The 19,914-nt window shown below is 39.8% G+C and overlaps 1 protein-coding gene across 4 annotated transcripts in view; it reads left to right on the top strand.

Moving 5' to 3' along the window:
* Positions 1–10,137: 10,137 nt before the first annotated feature.
* Positions 10,138–19,914, top strand: part of WDR7 (WD repeat domain 7) — a 462,625-nt gene continuing 452,848 nt past the window's right edge. For 2 of the 4 annotated variants that reach the window (XM_072605972.1, XM_072605969.1), the window contains exon 1: positions 10,138–10,272. The gene's annotated coding sequence lies outside the window, so the exon portion shown is untranslated. Of the gene's footprint in view, positions 10,273–14,731; positions 14,776–15,202; positions 15,308–19,914 lie in introns of all 4 variants that reach the window. The other 2 variants (XM_072605970.1, XM_072605971.1) reach the window with 2 other exon arrangements.

Here is a 19,914-nt window from a genome sequence, read left to right as displayed (position 1 = left end):
TAGAAGAAAATGGCATGTGCTAAAGTCCGAGAACTGCTAATGGTGGATGTCTGTGTCTGGGAAGAGTTTTGAGGATAACCGTGGCATGGCCTAAAATAGGATCCTCTTGACTTTATTTTTCCATTGTGCTATTTCCTTTCTGAAAAGGAGTTCCCCAACTTGGTTAATCCTGATTCTTGCTTTTGATAACCTGTGACTACATGATTGGCTATTAGATATGACTTGTGCCTAGAATCAAATAAAGTCTAAAGGAGTTTTCCCCTTGTTGTAATATATGACATTGCTATAACTATGTCCCTCCTTTTCCTTTTATAGCAAATTTCTACAATCAAGAAGTTTCGTTAAGTACAATATTAAATCTATTAATAGATCACTCTCTGAGTTACTATATATAATAGGATGCAAGTATGAATATCTTACAATTTTAACCTTTATTTGTGGTAAAACTTTTATAAAGGGATAATATCCTCCTAAATGTGGAGGGAGGAATGGTTAAACTAAGTAATAACACAAAGATGTAATGTAAAAGTTTTCTAATTAAATGGTATTGTAAAATTTGAGAAAGCAACAGGATTAGACTTTTCTTTAGGAAGTATATACCTATATGATTGGCTTCCAAATTTATCTATCATGAAAATTCAGACTTTGAGCATGTCTTAGTAATTAATAAGTTCTCAAAGTTGGATTAAGGATTTTACAAATACAAATGTTATTATTATCATGTATTATTATTGTATATATTGTATTATATATGTATAATATATTGTGTATTATTATTCATTGTGTATTAGAACTTGCAATTAGCAATAAGAAAAAAAGAACTAGAAGGAATCAAAATAGGGAATGAGATAATAAAACTATCTCTTACTGCAGTTGATATGATGATATATTTGGAAAATCCTCAAGACTCAACTAAAATGTTAGTTGAAACAATTAATAGTTTTTGCAGGATAGAGAATAAATCATCAGCATTCCTATATATCACAAATGAAACTCTTTAAGAAGAGATAGGAAGAAGTACCCCACTTAAAATAACTCTAGACAGTATAAAACACCTGGAAGTACACCTGTCAAAACAAATCCAGGATCTATATCAAATTTAAATAATTGGAGAAATCTAAATTGTTCATGGATAGGCAGGGCCAACAACAAAAAGTCAAGAGAATCAAAGGAAATAGTAAAAAATGTAATGAAAGGAAGTTTAGCAGTATCAGATCTTAAATTATATTATAATACAGTAATCATCAAAACTATCTGGTGCTGGCTAGGAAATACAAGAGGAGGTCATAAATTCTTTTTTAAAAAAAGATTATTATATCAGATATAGGATTCAGGTAAGGATAGAAATAACAAATGGTTCTCTGAAATTCTCTGAGGTTTCAAGATTGGAGAACCAAATTTAAGTGATTGTACTAGATTGTTTTAAGTCCTGTTAATAGCAGAATTATCTTGGAACTACTAGATCTGGAACCAGAGGAGCAGCGCCCCTTCAGAGCAGTCCTGAGAATAAAGCCTATTGTCCAAAAGAAGATATCTAGAGACCAAATAACTACATAAGATATATGGGAATCAAAATGTCCTCATTAAATGGACATTGAGAATGGGTTAATAGGATAGAAGAATCATACAAGGATACGTGATTTTAGTTTATATTGGTGATAATTATTGTATTGCTGTGGTCTTTCATTTCATGTCTGTTTAAGTTTTCTTGGTTACCTTGGTGATATCCCTTTTCAAAACTAGTCCATTGTGAGCCCTCTAACTAGTTTGATCTGACAATATAATTATGATTATGAATTTATGAAAAACCTTATAGATTTGACTTATAGATAAGGAAGGAGTGGATTGCCCACTTCCCCAGAAAACAAAAAGAAAAAATTGAATTAAGGGGATTAGGACAGCAAATAGTTAATGGTAGGATTGAGTATGTCACACTGACTCCATTTTGTGACTCAATCCTGGAACTAGCTTAGTATATATTCAATCATGGGTTTAGTCCATGAGAAAACTATCTCATGAGAAAACTTTATTCAGTTGTGGGAATTGGGAGAAAACCTTATTGCATTGTTTGAACCTAGCCCTGTATGACTGGAAAACTGGACTATCTCTATGTGCTGTTTAGAGGACCTATATATTATATTGACAAGAAAGTCACTCAGATCCAAAGACTGGTGCAAGGAGTTTTCTCACATTTGTAGATCTCTAGCAATCCATATGTCTTTTCTGAAAATTTGCCTCATACTGATCAATTATTGTTTCCATGTTACAGATATTTGGGAAGTGGGATACCTCCTTTTCTGAATTCAAGGAATTGTGCCCGTTCACTCTCCCCCTCAATCTAAGGGCCCCTACCAGGTCCTTCTGAGTACTCCCATAGTTACAAAGTTTGAGGGAATGGACTCCTTGATCATCTGAAGAAGGATCCAGTCCCCAAGTGGATTACCAAAACTGTTGAGGGCCTAAAGGTCCATTTTGAGTGCCCTGAGAAGACATCTCAAAGAGACTGCTCCCCCAAGACTCTGGACATGGTACTGCTGACCACCAAATAATCACTTTGGCTTTTCTTTCATTAGTATATTCTGCAAATCTGTTACGGCTTCTTTTTATTTTTCTTTTCTTTCTCTTTCTGCTTTCCCCATTGCTAAGGGAGGGGAAAGAACGTTAAGCCCCCTTGAGAGCCTACTTCAAGCCCTAGGAAAAATGGAAACCTCACATCATGTTAGATCTCTGCACAGGGAAACCACACAGGGTAACAACAGATCATGCCTCCTTGGTCAGCAGTGGGTCAGGTGGGCCAGCCACCCCTTGACTGAAAGGGGAGGAATATGGAAGGACCCCTGAGATTAATATGTTGTTTTTCATGAGTTACCTTACCATGTAGATGCACTGGACCTAGAGTAAGCCTGTTTGCTGAAAGGAGTCAATCAGGAGCCTGCAATGAGTCAAATTCTTGCTCACTCTCAGATGCCTTTGCTGGTGTTTGATGGCTGACCTTGATGAACTTCCCTGACTTCCCCCTACCCCCAAACTAATCCAAACCATCCTTGCAGTCAACTGTTCCTGTAAAATATCCTGTTTCTATATCCATCTGTTCTTGGGAAAGATTGTCCATTCTTTTCCCCAACCCCTTCCTGATCCTCCCTTTTGTGGTTTTCAAGTATAAATCTCCCCTACCTCTCCTGGGCTGTGGGTTCCTTTGTATCTTGTACTAAGGGGTCTCAGCACTAGTGTCTGATTTTCCTAACAAAAACTTTCTGCTTTCAACCCAGATTGGATGGACTCCTTTGTGTTTTGAGGGGTGGGCTTCACCTAGTTGACAATACACATTGCAGAATTATTTAGGTCATTTTCTCATCAGGGTTAAAGGACTTCCTCATAGCTGTATATCTTTTTCATACACACACATACCTATTCTTTTTGCTAAAAGTATAAGCCTTGGAAGGATCTTTGACATGACAGCAAGAAGGCAGGGCAAAGGCTGCTAGCTTCACCTCAGATTGTTTTCTTCAATGTTTTCTAAGTACCTCTTGAGGTTCATCAAATCTTCAAGATCTCTTACTTTGCCTAGATACTAGTTGCTGGGGCATGATGGAAACTGGATAGGCCAATGCAAAGGATTTAATGTGGATGTGGGTAGCACATGAAGAACTGAATTCCTGATCTTTCTATAAAATTTCCATTCTTAATATACTGATAACAATTAGAAACTCAGACTATTACAACTTAAAGATAGCTAGCAAGAAAAATTTAAATAAAGAAATCCTATGGTACAGTATAAGTATTCAAAAGAAATACAAGAATAAAATATATGTGAACAACCCAGTCTCTGAAGCAAATCAGTGAGGGGGATATTTGTTTTCTTTACCAATGGATTACTAGCTTTTTAAAAATAGCAAGCTCATATCCTTTAGGTCCTTAGCATAGCAATCTCCTTTCTTTTAGGCATTTTCAATCTCTTGCTCTCAGTTGCTTTCCATCTGCTTGCAAGTCTGTTTGAGGCTCCTCAATCCTTAAAAAAAAAAAAAGGCTTCCTTTGACTCTTCTATACCATCTGTCTACCATCCCATCCCTTTTCTTCGCTGCTAGACTTCTTGAAAAAGCTGTCGGTAACAAATGGTTTTACTTCATCACTACCTACTCTCTCCTTAACCCTGGGAATCTGACTTCCAACTTTACCACTCTATTGAAATCCCTCTCAAAGGTTACCAGTGGTTCCTGATTCATGTTTTAGTGGTCTTTTTTTCTCACTTGATATCCCTGCAACTTCTGACACTGTAAGAAATTTATTAAAATGTATTCTTTCTTCTTTCAACTACTTCAAGGACACTATATGCTCTTGCTTTTCTGTCCTGCTCTCAGACAGGTTTCGTCTTTCTTTTTGTCTTTTTCTGCACTCCTTAACATGGGTGAATCTCATGGTTTTGCTTTGACTCTTCATTCTCTACCCTATCTCCCTTGGAAATTTCATGTACTTCCTCGACTTCAACTGCGGCTAGTATGCAGATTAATCAATATCTCTCACCTTGTCTTGTATTTTTAGTTCCAGACCTGCATATTTCAACTGTCTACAGGACATTTTCATGTGGATGTCCTGCTAGTACCTCAAAAGCTTCAGTTTCCTTATTTCTAAAATTAGGGGGCTGAACTTTGGCCTCTACTTATCAAAGGTCCTTTCATTTCTAAATCTTACTATCTTTCTCCATATCCCACCTTTCCTCTTGATTCGATCATTTCTGTTAGTGACACCAGAAATTCACTCAGCCTGAAACAATATTGTTATCTTTCATTCTTCCTTCTTCTACACTAGCTATTACTACACTCATCAGCTATTAAGTTAATCAAATTCTACTTCAACTACATCTCATTTATGATTTCTTCTTATTTCTACTGCCACCCCACTATGGGCTCTTATGACTACCTCCAAGACTGTAACAATAGTCTCTTAGTAGGTCTTTTGGTCCACAATCTGTCCACTGTGTAATGCATACTTCATATTACTGCAAGAATAATCTTTATTGCACAGTTCTGGTCAATCTTCTGTTAAAAAACTTCACTAGCTCATTATTGTTGCCTAAATGTCCGAATGATATATGATTAGATTAGTGGTCTTGAAGTCAGAAGACTTTGGGTTCAGATTCTGGCTCCCATATTTACTAGATGTGTGACTAGGCAGATAAATTTAAACTGTACAAGTCTCCATTTCATTACTGGAAAAACTGGAACAAGATTTCAACTACCAACCTCATGGTGCCTTTGTTAAAGAAAGTACTTTGTAAACCTTAAGGAGCTGTAAACATGTAAGCTTATTTTTATTACTGAGTAAAATTAAACTTGAGACTCTCCACAATCTGATGTCACTCTAACTTTGCAGCCTTTACTCATATAACTCCTAGTCACAGAGTCTGTTAGTCAAATTATTTTGTGCTCCAAAAATGCCTCTGTGTTCTTTCTATTTCTTAACTCCAGAATATCCTCTTCCCTTATTTTTATCTGTTGAACTCTTACCCATCTTTTAAAGTTCAACTTCAATTACACCTTCTGGTGTATAGTAATGCTAATTATGTTCTACTAGCCCATTCTAGTCTCATGTTGGTATTTGTTGATCTTGTTCATTAATGCCAGATACCTCAAACTATAAGTTACTAACAAAAAACTCTGCTTATTGCATATATAGGTAGAATACTTTAAAATCTGGAGACTAGCTTGGAAGAATTAAAAATGGAGTCAGAAATTCTGCACGTAGACAAACTAAATGACACTTTTCAAAAACATTATTTGCTAACTTCCTTTTACTAAGCCATGAAGCTCCTTATCCGAATTACCAGTGGGCTTTAGTGGGGCTATCTGTGCAGAGGAGGAAGCCCCTGGCCACTGAGCTCTGGAAAATTTTCATAAAATATTTCACAAATTCCAGATAAGGCTTTGAAAGTAGGCCCTGACTGACAGAGGGGTGAACAATAAATTTGTAACATTAGTCATTGGATGAGTCAGATTTGTTCTCCCTCCTTTTCTTCCTTACTCCTTTGTCAGATATCATGCTTAAAGATCCCAAGGCATATAGATCTGGGTGCAGAGATAATAACACTTAGCACCTATCAGTCACTTCCCCAGATTTACTGATCGAGTAAACTGAAGTAGGTTGAAGAAGTAAGTAAAACTGATGAAATATCATTAACATGTCAGAGATGAAACCTTTTCTCCATATAAGGGGAAAGCTAAAAAAACCCACCGTTGGTGCTTCCATCCTCATCATGTCCCTAACAGCTGATGGAGACAAGACCAAAGAAACAGAGTAGGAAAACCACAGCATCCCCTGTCTCCATTCCCTTAGAATTCCGTTGTCTGTAAAAGAGAACAATCTTCTCTTTATATGGTTTATGGATGAGCTTTATTTTTTCTTTTTGAGGAGGCCACTGGCTTAGCACAAAATTACTCATTTAGAGATCATTTGCTGCTAAATGTTAAGGAAAATGAACAGAAGAGTTTGATTATCTCTCCTTTTATCCAAAAGTCCCTATGAAACTCCCAAATAAGACAAATTTACATTCTTACTAGGTAGTCACCTCACATGGCCTTTTATTTTACATCTCTGTGAGGCAGAGATGGTTTTCTATAATGTAGTTATTTGTTAAATGAGGACCATAAGTTTCCTTCACACTAAGGGTAAACCATAGGTGCCTGGCGTAGTCCTGTACCGAGATACAAACCTATACTTGGATGGACCAGAACAGAATGAATGAGAATGTGTTTCTATAACAACACATTATAGCAAAGTGTTAATTATGGCCATTTTATTGTTTATAGTCAAATAGGGATATGATATATATTTCCCCAATTGTAGCACCAAAGCATGTAATATAGCTAGAAGGCCCACAGAGATCATTTAGTTCAGCCCTCTCTTTTTACATTTGAAGAAACTGAGTTCCATAGAAATAAGTGACTTGGCCAAGGCCACACAGAGATAGTACACAGATCTCTTATTGGAACTGTAGCTCCCTGAGGGTAAGTAAAGTATTGTTTTATCTTTGTATCCTCAATCCCAGCACCATGTTCAGCATAAACTGTCTGATAAAAAATATTCAGAGCATTTAGAGCTAGAAGGATCTTAAGAGATTATTTAGTCCAATTCTTTCATTTTATATATGCAGAAACTGGGATCCAGAGTAGTTAAGGGATTTGTCCAAGCTCACACAGGTAGTAACTAGCAGAGCTGAGATTCACATCTAGGTGCTTTGATGCCAACTGTATTCTATTATGCCTCCCAGGCTATACTGAAGAAAATTTGCTGAACCTGGATGGGGTGAGAGTATGGGCTGAGGCAGCCAAGTATTAAATTGCATAAATGGTGGTACAAAATTTTCTAGCAATTAGAAATACTCAAAACATATCTGTGATATAGCTAAAATGTTTTCTTTACAACAAACAAAAGAGAGCCTGGTATACTCGAAAAAGCATCTGTTCTTAAGTCAGAGAACTTAGTTTTAAATCCTTCTAATGCCAACTACTTGTGTGAGGTTGGGCAAATTACTGACTCAATCAATCAACAATCAATGTATTAATTGTCTACTATGTGCCGTGTGAACGTCAGGGTAGAACAGTGAGGCAGGTAGCCTCAGAACCTGGGTTCTCTGACACATACCATCTATGTCTCTGGGCAAATCCTGTAACTTTCAGTATCCCCAGGCAACTCCTTTAAGATTATAAATTGCAGAGAGAGCATTGAACTTCATTAACAGAGGAACTTCCCCTTGGGAGTCCCCTAAAATGAAGAAATCATGGGTGTGATTTTTTTTTAAAAAAGTACCAGAACTATACTAGGAACCATGGCTACAAAGATAAAAATGAAAAAGTCCTCGCTTCAAGGAGCCTATTTGTGGGGAAATGAGTAAACAATAAATTCACGGTAATTTGGGTACACTTGAACTGAACTTTGAATGAAGTTAGATATTCTAAGAGGTGAAGATGAGAATGGAGGGCATATGGAAGACAGCCAGTGTTTTTGCACTCACTAGGCTTCTGACTGGGTAAATGGGGTAAGGAAGAGACAACAGTTAAAGATGACTCAGAGGTTGTGAACCTGAGTAAAGGTTGGTGGTATCACTGACAGAAATCAAGGAGGAAGAGGTTTCCTGGAGAAGATAATAAGTCTTATTTTGGACCTGTTAAAATAGAAACATTTAATATGCAATTAGTGGGGTGGGAATGGAGTTTAAGTGGGAAAAAAGGAGTGGGAGGAGACAGCGGCTGAGGCCAAGGATAAAGCTTTGAGATATTTCCAAAGAGTGAGGCATGGATGATGATACAGCAAAACAAACTGAAAAGGAACAGATTGACAGGAAGAGAAAACTGTCGAAAAATCCCAAAGAATGTGTCAGATAGTTAGAGAAGGAAAGGAAGATGACTGAGAAAGGGCCTTTGGATGTGGTAACCAATTAATCACACATAATTTTGGAGAGAGCAGTTTCAGTTAAGTAATGTCTTCAGATTAAATGAGGTTAAGAGGAAGAATAAAGGGGAAGCAATGAGAATAGATGGCTTTTCAAAATGTTTGGCTGTGAAAAGGATATCTAGGATTAGAGGATTCTTTTTTAAAGAATTAGGGAGACACTGGCTGTTTGTGGGGGAACATAGAGAGACTGAAAACTAGAAAGAGAGGATGAGCTTGGAGGCAGTCTGCTGAAGGGGACAAGATGTAGGGTAGAAATAGCTGGGTCGTCATTGGGGACACTGGATATCTCTTTATCAGAACAGAATGGGAGATGATGTCCAGAATAAAGGAGAAGAGGAGCTCAGTGAGCTCTGCTTTCTCAGTAAAGTATAAAAAGTGATTTGTAGGGAAGGGAAGGGCAGGGTAGGGGTGAGAGGCGGTGGGACAGATGGAGAAGAGGTTTCCAGCAGTCTCTATGGATCGTGCCGGTCCATCAGATAAGTGGGGCTTCTTCCAGCGAAGTTCTGCAGCCAGAGAATAGGCCGGGAACGTTGGCTTTGAGCGCTGGCACATAGCTGGCACACCGTAGCTGCACAGAGGGTGAGAAGCGCCGGGGGGGGGGGGGGGCAACGCGTGCTTTTAATGGTGAAACCGCGGGTACAAGACTGGTAGGAGGGCGAACGGAAGCCAGAGCCTGACAGCACGCGGAGGGCTGAAGGGCACGAGGGGTAGAGATAAAGCGACGGGAGGTTACGGTCCGGAGTTCGGAATCCTGGACCCGGAGGCTGGCCCAGATGAGCTCGGGGGTCCCTTCCAGGGGCAGGCCTACCACCGCTCCTTTGCCTTCCTCACACCTGCCCGCTGCCCTGGCTGCTCCCCACGGCTCCCTCTGCAGGACCCCTTTGCCAGCCCTTTCCCAGCGGGCAGTGCCCGTCCTCTCAAATGGCCTTTCGTCGAATGACAGAACAGGCTTCCATATTTTCTCCCGGAGGGCAGCGCCTCAGTTTTTATTTTTTCTCAGGATTTTCCGCGCTGAGCACAGCCTTAAGCTCTAAGTGTATAAATGCCCTTTGATTGGCAGACCGCAGCTTGAGGCCACCGGGTGTGGGCATTTATCAGAGGAGAAGAACCCTTCCACTTCTCGGGCCCGGGGGAAGTTGAGTCCAAGAGGGGGAGAGATGCTCTAGGGGAAAGAAAAGCCTCAGGGCAGCCCGGAGGGCCCCGCCCCATGCTCGCTCTCCCAGACAGCGGAAGTCCCGCCCGAGGACCCGCCCCTCATTCAGTCCTAGGCCGGCCCCTTCCTCTTCCACTCTCCTCAGGAGCGCCGCTGAAGACCTAGCGCTCCCTTCCCACAACAAAGATGGCAGCAGCGGCCTCCTCTGCCCGGAGTGTCGCCGCTTGAGAGACTTGGAGGAGGGGGCGCTGAAGCTAGAGAGACACCCGCAGGAGGAGGGGGCGGGGGTTAAGGGGAGGAAGGAAGTCCTCTTCCGCTGCATTTCTATGGCAACCCGGCTGGCTCCCGCAGCCGTCCATCAGACCCGGACTGTGTGTCTGGGCGTGAGGAAGCTGTGGGTATCTTTTTACCCCTTTTTTTGCGACAGTCGCGGTGAGGCAGTTGGGGCCGCTGTCAGCTGATTTACTGCGGCGGCGGCGCAGGCAGGGGCGGCCGCGGCCACAGCCGCCTCCAGCCGGACGGGCGCTCCAGGACCTCGGCGGGGCAGGAGCCGGCGCCCTCCGGCCCCGCCCGCGCATCCTTCGGCCCCAGCGTCCCCTCGCTCCACTCCTTTCTCGGGGGCCCGGCGGCGGGGGTCGGGCAGACCCCGCGACGTGCGCTGAGACTTAAGGTAAAGGAGCTTCGGGGTGTCTGCGGGCGCTGCCGCGGGATGGCTGGCTCTGCTGACCTGGGCGGGTCAGAGGTCAGAGGTCCTTCTCCCTCTGGGAGCTGCTGCCAGCTGTCCCCGCCGCCCGGCGAGCCCTCCTTCCCCTCCCCCCTCCATTGCAGCTTTGCCAGGGGGTTGCCCAGCTCTGTCCCAGGCATCCTGGGGCCACCTGAGTTCCAAGAACGGGCCCGAGTCTCGTCAGGGGGTCGCGTGGCTGTCTTTCGTGGCCGCCTGTCGTGGCCAGCGCCGCGTTTGCTTCTGGGGAGCAGGGGGTGCGGGGTGTCCTTCGGTCCCTTGCGGTGGCTTTCGGAGGCGGCTGGCTGGGATGGGGGAGGGGCAGGGGGCTGGCGCCTGGGGCGGCGCTGCCCAGGCTTAGCTGCCCGCTGGGGTTCGGGCTCCCCGAGGACGGATCTCTGAGATGTTTGAGATGTTTGTCGTCTTGGCCCGGTACCGTAGAACCCGTCCCCGGTCCGGTCCGCCGTCACTTGCTGTAGATCTCAGGGCCCTCAAGTTTTGTCTCGCCCCAGGGCTGCAGAGCCTTTGGTTTTTAACTTGGGCTGTTGACCCCCTGGGCACCTGAAGTCTACCCTGGAGGCTGGGGCAGGATAGTGGTACAGCCAGGGTTTGGGGCCTTGGGAGAGCGGGGGCTCCCTTCTCCTCCCTGGGCCTCGGTCTCCTCGTCTCCCCAATGAAGTGGGGACACTCGCTGACGTCTGTGCCTCTGTGGCTGTAGAATTGGGGTTTAGTCAGTGGCAGGGATGGCCCATGCCCTTTCATGTGGCGTGGATCCGGAATTTACTTACTGAAATTGTGTTTGTGAATTTAGGATGGCAGTCCCTAAAATCCACCGTGAGAAATCTTCCAAATTCCTGAAAAAAAGTTTACAGTTTTTTTAGTGTTTTCATGAGCTGCTCAGACGCAGTATGAATACAGAAATACATGTGAAGGAGTCCATTGAAGTAGGTATTGAAAACAGTCATTGTTAGAAGCTGAATGTTTATTAAAATATCCAGTGAAGGAATTTTTAGATGCAGGAAATTGGAAAAAAAAAAAAAAGACTGACCCAAATAGATATTTAAAGATATTTATTGCAACATAATTCTTCTCTAAATCAGTTTACAGTATTGTTGATTGTGTAAATTCACTTTACTATGTCTGTTCATGTATTTATCGATTGCTGTAATGCATAGATGCATAAAAATTAGCTAGGAGCAAAATTAGTGATGCTTTTTGACCTATTACTTAAATTTTATGAATATTTGATGTAGGGTTGAAAACATTCAAAGAAGCCATCCACCGTACTTGTTCGATATCAAATGGTGTCCAAGGATAGATAGAGAGAGGCTAATTTCTTTCAATTTCGTTTTGAAACTTTATTTTGGATAGGTAGTCATAAGAAGTGTAGGATTTAGGACTAGAAGGGACCTTTAGGATCATCTAATACAAACCACCTTATTTTATGTATAAGGAGACTGAGACCACAAGGTTTAAGTAACTTCTGTTTGGTTGGCCTAATGGAGATTTGAACCTGTATCTCATTTCAAATTCAATTCCGACTTCATGCCAACATGTTACGTGTACACACCGTGCTTCTTATGTATGCCATGGACACAGATTTAACAGAAGTGGCTATAAAAGGTTGTGGGGTGACTTAGGCAATTCTTAAAAAAGGAGGTACTTTATGTCATCTTAAGCTCTTTTAAATTTTGGATATAGGCAAAATAGGCCTATTTATAGAGTGTGGGAAAATTATTTTACATGTACATTTATACCTAGAACTTCAGATTACTTTATGATTATATTTATTACTCATCTTGTATGTTATATTTTTGTTAAAGTTGGTTAGCTAATTTAGGTCATGGAGTTAATGTTGCCCAAGATTATAGAGTTAGTCCCTCATATCTGTATTTTTAAAGCTCTTTTGAATCCAGCCTCTCATTTGATTTTTATAGGACAGATCTTATTATGAGACTTTATCATGTTATGTCAGGAACACTGAATTTAGACTCAGAGGATTTAGACATGTCTGCCAGCCTCATGAACTTGGTCACTAATCTCTCTAATCTCTCTGAGATATCCATTTTCTTACTTTTAAAATGAGACTGATACTTGCATGCAGTATTTACCACATAGTTGTTCACAAAGTGTCTTGGAAACTTTAAAGTACTGTGTAGATGTGAATTATTTCTAATTTGACATTTTCACACACATTATGCAATAGAGTATTTGCTTGGGTTAGTGGTATACCAATGCGGTCTTTGTAGAAAAGCATTGTGAAGTGCTGAGGGTTACGTTGTGGATGTTGAAAGCTAGCCAACTGTCTAAAGTACTTCTGATTACCAGTTTATCTAAGTTTAGTCATCCTAATTCTTATGACCTTCAAACTTGTTACAATAATTCTCTTTGCCAATAGTTTGCTTATCTGTATGTGTTTGTAGATGACTAGTGCTATCGCTACTCAGCAACTTGGTAGATTGTGCCAGTAGCAATCTTGTTCTTCATTTAATAGTTCCCTTAGCTATTTTCTTTAGGATTCATACCACATAAAGACATGAAAAGTCTCCTGTGAGTTGGGAAAATGAAAAAGTAAATCTGACCACAAAATCACTTAGCCAAGTAGAACCAACATGGTTTGAATGGGTTAAGAGGCCTCAATCAGGTCATCTGCCATTACTTATAACATTGCTGGCTATCTGATCAGTGATTGACATCAGCTGGTTAGTATATTAGCCCTGAGCAAGCTATGGGCCCAGTGAAGGGCCTGACTTTGGAGTAGGGAAGCCCTGCTTCCAAATCCTGAATCCAAGATTTAGAAACTGGGTGATCGTGGGCAAGGCATTTAAACTTCTCCCAGCTTGTTCCTCATCTGTAAAATGGAATAATATCTGTGGTACCCATTTCACAGGGTTGTTGGAAGATTCCCATGAGAAAGTATTTAACTTGCTTTGCAAACTCTCATGCACTATATAAAATGCCAATTAAAAAAAATTGTTAATTGTACAGATTTAAAGGAAGTTACAGTGAATGCTAACTAGAATTTTTGGTTCTTTGTACCTCTGATAAGTATTATGCATTAATTATAGGCATGGAAATTTATTGAATAAACCTTGACTCCTGTTGAAATTCAAGTCCTGTGAATTCAAGGTGAATTTTCCTTTATTGGTGATTTTAATCAAAGCAGAACATTTTATTTTATTTTTACTAGGACTAGAAATGTAATTAGAACTCATTTATTTAGAGCTTTCCCTTCATATGTATATTGACCATTGGCTAACTTTTTTATGTTGTAACCCATTTTTTGAAAAGAAAAAAGATTATATATATATATGTATTTGTATATGTATATATGTGTATATATACACATACACACATATATGTAGGGAGAAGAGTATTGGCCAAGGTTAAAGAAAATCTTGGCTCTTTAAGTGAGCATATTTATGCGTTAATGTTGTATTGAAAGAATATACAGCTGACTTTTTTCCCCCCAACCGAAGGCCATGATTTAGAATCCAAAATGAAGATAATGAATATGTACTTGTAATGGATTCAGTATTTTCTTGTTAACTAGAGAGAAAAGCAGTGGTATCTGTAAGGTATTGTCAACAAAATGTGAGATTAGATATGCATTTTTTGAGATAGGAAAAGGCATTCTTAAGTTCCAAACAGTTGACTTAAAAATGAACTTTTGGAACACATTTTACCTGTCCATAAACTGCCTGAATTTCTTTCTTTCCTACTGCCTACTTTTAGTCCTTTTTATAATAAAGCGGTAGATTTATAGAGACTAAAAATTCATTAGGAGTTCAGAAAAAAAAAAGCTTATTGTGGATGGCTTGCAGTAATTAGGAAAGAGTACATATAGGAAACATGGCTTGAGCAGGGGCATAATGTAGGATTTGTAGTTGCTAAGGGAATTGGATTGATCAGCCTAGGGCAGGGAAAAGGTGAGCATATTGTGTGAGCGTTTATGGTAGGGAGAGCTGCAGTCGCTCAGTTGCTTGTAGATTAATTGATTGAGTTGTTTTCTTTAGCAGCAGTGTGATAAGTAATGAAAATGCCAAGGATCGCTCCAAGAACAAGAGGCTTTCTGTAGTCATCTAAGTACAATATAACATGATAAAATATACATTTATCCAGCATCTGCTATGTGCCAGGCACCATGCTAAGTACTAGAGGTACGAATAAGAGAAAAGGAAGATGGTCCTTGCCCTCTAGGAGCTTACAGTCAAATGGGGGAAGGAAGAGACAGCATAAAAAGAAGCTGAAAAGATTGTGGGATACTGCCTGCCCCAGGTGAGAGGGAATGATGATGGTGGAGTCTAAGCAGAGGAGTGTAGCTATTGGGAAATGAAGAATTGACTAGACTTCTGAGCCTTCTTTAAATGCAGACTTTGGGAAGAGTTTTTTTTGCTCTGTCTTCTAGCCCTTCAATCAGTGGAGCGGAGACAACTGAGGGTACTGATGAAGGTGAGTATCAAAGCTGATGCAGTCTCCATGATGAGATAATGAGTTTCCTGATTGATGAATTTTTCCCTTGGGAGAAGAGGGGAGAGAGAAGGAGAGAGGATGATGATGGTACAGATGAATCCAAGGGACACTGCTGGTGAGCAGTGAAGAGTTGTCTGGTCCTGCTAAATTGGCAGTTACCACATAATACCCAGGAAGGTAAAGGGTGTTCTCATTAAATTGTCCTGGGGCTCTTCTCCTTAGTTCTTGCCCTTTTACGATTCATTATATGCTCAGATTTTTATAGTACAAAAATGTATACCATATTATCGGAAATTCAGGGTTCCACACTCTTCTATTCAGGTTGACTAATTCTAAGTAGGCAGTGCAAAATGACAACTCACGCTGAGTTTCCTTCTAAAATATTCTCCCTTTCTTCTGTTCTGAGGCTAAGATATCTACCCTAGTACAATGGAAGAGCATTGGACTTGAAATCTAGGTTTCATTCCAGCTCTGGATGTCTAACCCTGGGCCCTTCTTCTAAATATATAAGGTATTGGACAAAAGAATTTAATTCCTTTGAACCTCAGTCTCTTCATCTTTAAAGTTTTTTCCTGGGGTCTTTGGTCTCTTGAATTCATATCCTTTTTTGGCACCCTGTCGAGGGTGGCTTCCCCTAAATTTTCTTCCTTTGCCTGTCCACAGTTGATTTCAGTCCTTGCACCTTTTCTCTTTCACCTTTTCTTGCCTCTTTCCTTAGATCTTGGGCGTTTATCATAAGCTGAATATGCTTGACTTTGATAAATGGTATGTGTGCCCTTCTCTCCACTCCATAGTCATTACTTTAGTTCAGCCTTTCATCACCTTTTTTTAAAAAAAAATTAATTTGTTTTCAGTTTTCAACAATCACATTTGTAAATCTTAAATTTGCTCCCCCTTCTTCTCCCCTCCCTTCCCAAGACAGCATGCAGTCTTATATGGGTTCCACACATACATTCTTATTAAACACATTTTCACATTAGTCTTGTTGCACAGAAGAATTAAAACAAATGGGAGAAACCACGAGAAAAACCAAACCAAAACAAAACACAAGAGAAAATAAGGCTGCTTCATTCTGCGTTCTGATTCCAAATAGTTCTTTGTGTCAATGTGGATGGAGTTTTGCCTCAGGAGTCCTTTGGAAATGTTTTAGGTCCTTACATTGCTGTGAAGTTTTCAGAAGCAGTCCTCGCACACTGGCTGTTACTGTGTACATTGTTCTCTAGTTCTGCTCGTTTCACTCAACATCAATTCATATAAGTCTTTCCAGACTTCTCTGAAGTCCTCCTGTTGATCATTTCTTATAGCACAGTAGTATTCCATTACATTCATATATCACAACTTGTTCAGCCATTCCCCAATTGATAGGCATTCCCTGAATTTCCAGTTCTTGGCTACCACAAAGAGAGCTGCTATAAATATTTTTGTACATGTTGGGATCTTTTCCCTTTTTTATGATCTCTTTGAGATACAGTCCTAGAAGCCTCCCATCACCTTTTGCCTGGGCTGTTTCAGTAACCATTTAAATGATTTCCTAGCATCCTGTCTCCCCTTTCTTCAAGGTATACTTCACATAACTGCTGAATTGATGTTCCTGAAGTACAGTTCACTTCCCCACCCAGGGAGTTTCAGTGACTGTTGTTTCTAGGATAAAATAGGAATGCCCCTTTGACTTTTAAAGTCCTTCACAATCTAGCTTCTCCTGCCTATTGTTTTAGACTGATTTTTACATTACTCCCCTTCCATTTTTTGGCCAAATTGACCCATTTGCTGTTCACCTATAGGAACTTCTATTTTCTACCTCTGTGCTTTTGCACAGGCTGTCCTGTGTGCTTGAAGTGTCCCCTTCCTTACCTACTGTCTCTTGAAACCACCTCTCAGCTCAAGTGTTACCTCCTATGGGAACCCTTTTCAGATTCTAACAACCTGCACCTATTTTATCCTTCCTTCTGAAATTATGTTCATCTGTATACGTTACTTCTCTCAGTAGAATAAAAGTACTTTGAGGGCAAGGACTAGTTTGTTTTTGTGTTAGTATCCGCAATGCCAGGGACACAGATGCTTAAAAAATATTGTTCTACTGAATGCTCACTGGACCAGATCAGTTAGTTATTGTAATTGAAGCATAATGTAATTAACGGATAATTATATTTGTATGTCCTTTAGTAGATGAAGACTCTCCATTCTGTGGTTATCCCTGCCTTGCTCACTTTTTTATTCATTGCTTTCTCTGTCTTTCTTCCCCTGATATCTTGTATAGATTCAGTTGTTGCACTATTGTTTGGGGAGGATCTGTCATTCAATATGAATTTATCTTTATAAAGTATCAGTATATGTACATATATCAATTCTCTCTCTCATACTTTTTGAGATAGATAAAATTGGGGATTTTAGATATGCATTGTTTATGATAGGATGAAAAATTAAATAATGTTTCAGGAACATTAATTTGTCATTCTTGTAGAGAATAAATTACAGTCAGGTAGACAATGGGAAAGTCACTTCTCTGTTCAACTGAGGGTGCTGCTTGTAGGCAAGATGTTTGTTCTTTGTTCTCTAAGAGGACTATAACATCAAAGAAGTGATGTCATGATATGCAAGTGAACTGGATTTAAGTGAGGGTGGGCTGTGCAAAGTCACTAGCCTCACCTTCTCCTCTGGAAGAACCTCAAAGATCCAACTAAAATAAATTAAAATAATGACTTCAGTAAATAACAAAATACAAAAGAAACACACAAAAATCATCAGCCTTTCTATATATTACCAACAAAATCCAGCAGGAAGAGAGAGAAAAAGAAATACTACTCAAAATAATTATTAAAAAAATCTGGGTGTCCAGCTACCAAAACATACATGAGTTACAATAACTACAAAACACCCTCTAGTCTTCCCTTTTTCCTAACTTCTCTATTTTAGGCACCACTATCTATGCATATTAAATGAGATAATATTTCTAAATAACTTAGCACACAGGGCCTGCCATATAGTAGGTGCTTAATAAATGTTGGTTACATTTGCTTTCCCCTAATTGTTCAGGTTGTATCATAGGGTATCATCTTCAGTTCATCCTCTCTGTTTTGCCCATTACCTCCCACCCATCTAATCAATTGCCAAATCCTATTGATTCTACTTGTAATACCTCTAATATGTGTCACCTTCTCTCTTCTGACACTACCACCATCCTAATATAGACCCTCATTACTTCTTGCCTAGACTATTGCAGTTGCCTTTTGGTTGTTGCCTTTGGTTTCTCCTTGCATTAGTATCTCACTACTGTAGCCCACTCAGCTGTCAAATTGAGCTTTTTAAAGCACAGGTCTGATCAAATTTGAGCCCCCCATTCAGTAAATTTCAGTGGATCCTTTTTACCTCTAGGAATCAGTACAAAGCCTCTCTTGATTTTAAAAACCCTTCACAAACCTAGCCCCTTCCTGTCTTTCCAGTCTTTTCAGGTTGGTGGAGATGATGAGGGAGTGCATTCTGAGCACTGAGAAAAGCTTGGAGACAATCTGGTAGCTGTGGTAAACTGGAACTTTGTGAAGGTGAAGGGGGGAGTAAGACTGGAATAAGGCAGAATAGGTAGACTGGAACCAGTTTGTAGGTGGATTTTAAAAGCCAATCTAAGGAGTTTGTATTTTATTCTTTAAAAAAATGTATTTCTTTTTGATCTTTTGTTCTTCCAGATGAATTTTGCTATTTAGTTCTATGAAGTAACCTTTTAGCAGTTTGGTATGGCACGGAATCTATAGATTAATTTGGGTAGTATTGTCATTTTTGTCATATTGACATTTTCCAACCATGAACTGTTAATATCACTCTACTTATTTTAATCTGTTTTAAATTTTGTAAAGAATGTTTTGTAGTTATTGTAACTCATGTATGTTTTGGTAGCTGGACACCCAGATTTTTTTAATAGTTATTTTGAGTAGTATTTCTTTTTCTCTCTCTTCCTGCTGGATTTTGTTGGTAATATATAGAAAGGCTGATGATTTTTGTGTGTTTCTTTTGTATTTTGTTATTTACTGAAGTCATTATTTTAATTTACTTTTAGTTGGATCTTTGAGGTTCTTCCAGAGGAGAAGGTGAGGCTAGTGACTTTGCACAGCCCACCCTCACTTAAATCCAGTTCACTTGCATATCATGACATCACTTCTTTGATGTTATAGTCCTCTTAGAGAACAAAGAACAAACATCTTGCCTACAAGCAGCACTAATTTTATTCTCCTCTTTGCTTATGCTTATTCCATTAATTTTTTTTTTTGCTTTGTTGCTATAATTCTAATTTCTGGAACTCTATCAAATGTGGCAGCAGTAGTTCAGGAGAGAAAACTGAGGTTGAATACATAGATTTGGGATACATCTGTGTAGAGGTGTTAAATGAAACCATGGGAGCTAAGCTCACCAAAGTGAGAAGGTGTAGAAATAGGAGACAAGAAGAGGACAAAGAATACACAACTTCCAGGCACCAACCATGATGTGGCTTCTGAAAAGGAGCAGTAAGAAGAGTAGGAGGAGAACCAGAATGGAGAAGTATTAGGGAAGCCAAGCGAAGCATGGTGACTGAAGAGGGGGAGAGTGTTTTGATACATCTGTAGAGGGTCAGGTAGCTGCAGGGTGTGGAGTGAAAAATGACCATTGGATTTTGCAATTGAGAAATCATTCTAGACCTTGGAAAGCATAGTTTCATTAGAGTGGTAGAAATGGAAAGCAAATTGCAGAGGATTCAGTACAGTTGGAAAGGAAAGTAGAGGCAGTGAAGAAAGACTAACTTTTTCTGTAAGTTTGCCAGAAAAAGGGTAGAGAGAGACCAGACAGTAGACTGAGGTCATGGTAGGGTCAGTGAAGTAATTTTAAGGATTGAGGAGATAATTAGAAACAAAATAAATCAAATAAAGATCATTGTAAAGCTTAGAACTCAGGAATAGAAACCTAAATATATATATATATATAAATATATATAAAAAATATAAATATATATATATATATAGTTTTATTGATGCTTTTTTTTTTTTAAAAGCAAGAAACCTCATTGTCTCTTCCCAATAAAATTCTTTTCCTAGCAGCAGAGTATAGGTAAGCAAAAGAAACAAATACAGACCATATTGAACAACCTTATTTCCT

The sequence above is a fragment of the Notamacropus eugenii genome, chromosome 4 (assembly GCF_028372415.1).
Source record: "Notamacropus eugenii isolate mMacEug1 chromosome 4, mMacEug1.pri_v2, whole genome shotgun sequence".
NCBI classification, from domain to species: domain Eukaryota; kingdom Metazoa; phylum Chordata; class Mammalia; order Diprotodontia; family Macropodidae; genus Notamacropus; species Notamacropus eugenii.
The sequence above is the reverse complement of the archived record's forward strand: the minus strand, read 5'-3'. Positions and strand labels throughout refer to the sequence as shown.